We start from the raw sequence: 1035 nt of genomic DNA on the forward strand, positions 1-1035 counted from the left end.
TATATATATATATATATATATTTATATCTTTCTTTCTATTTACCTATCATTATCTTTCTATCTATCTATCTATCTATCTATCTATCTATCTATCTATCTAACTATCTATCTATCTGTCTGTCTGTCTGTCTGTCTGTCTGTCTGTCTGTCTGTCTGTCTGTCTGTCTATCTCTATCTATCCATTTATCGCTTTCATCTATCTATCTGTCTCTTTCTTACTTTCTGTTAACTTGGGATCTCTTGACGACGATGTAACCTTCATTTAACTAAGGTATCTTCGGCCAGGTGAGTAACTAGTGGAGTACCCTTCATTGAATAATTATCACTTCCGAGGTCCTGCTATCTACGAAACATATGTAGCTTGGATTTCACCCGCTCTATTCCCTCAATTTGGATTTTCATTCGCATACACAGCAACCCTAGTTGCTAACCGTGAACTATAAAATAACTTATTCAGCTTACCGAACTTCCACATGGCTAAAATTTCCAACCTTCTGCGCCAACAAACTACTATTGTTTCTGAAAGTTGCTTTTCTTTTATATCTTCTCCGGACTGATCGAAACTTACTAACTTCCTACACCTGGATCCTTGGATCTTACGTTTACATATTATCATATCTCTCTCTCTCTCTCTCTCTCTCTCTATATATATATATATATATATATATATATATATATATATTCGTCTTTCAATCTGTCTTTCTACTTCTATCTTTATTTCTCTCTCTCTATCTATCCATCTCTCTATTTCTCTGTCTACATTTCTATCATTATCTGTATGTATGTATGTATGTATGTATGTATGTATGTATGTATGTATGTATGTATGTATCTATCTATCTATCTATCTATCTATCCGTCTGTCTGTCTGTCTGTCTGTCTGTCTGTCTACCTAGCCGTCCTCCTGTCTGCCTGGCCGCCCTTCTGTTTGTTTGTCTGCCAGTTTATCTATCTATCTCTTGTACGAAAGAACGTTGGTTTCTGCGGCAAGTGCAACTGCAGTGAAATTGTACAGATTGCAACCATCGAATATCA

This window comes from Octopus bimaculoides, chromosome 6 (genome assembly GCF_046866305.1).
Source record: "Octopus bimaculoides isolate indiv1 chromosome 6, ASM4686630v1, whole genome shotgun sequence".
NCBI classification, from domain to species: domain Eukaryota; kingdom Metazoa; phylum Mollusca; class Cephalopoda; order Octopoda; family Octopodidae; genus Octopus; species Octopus bimaculoides.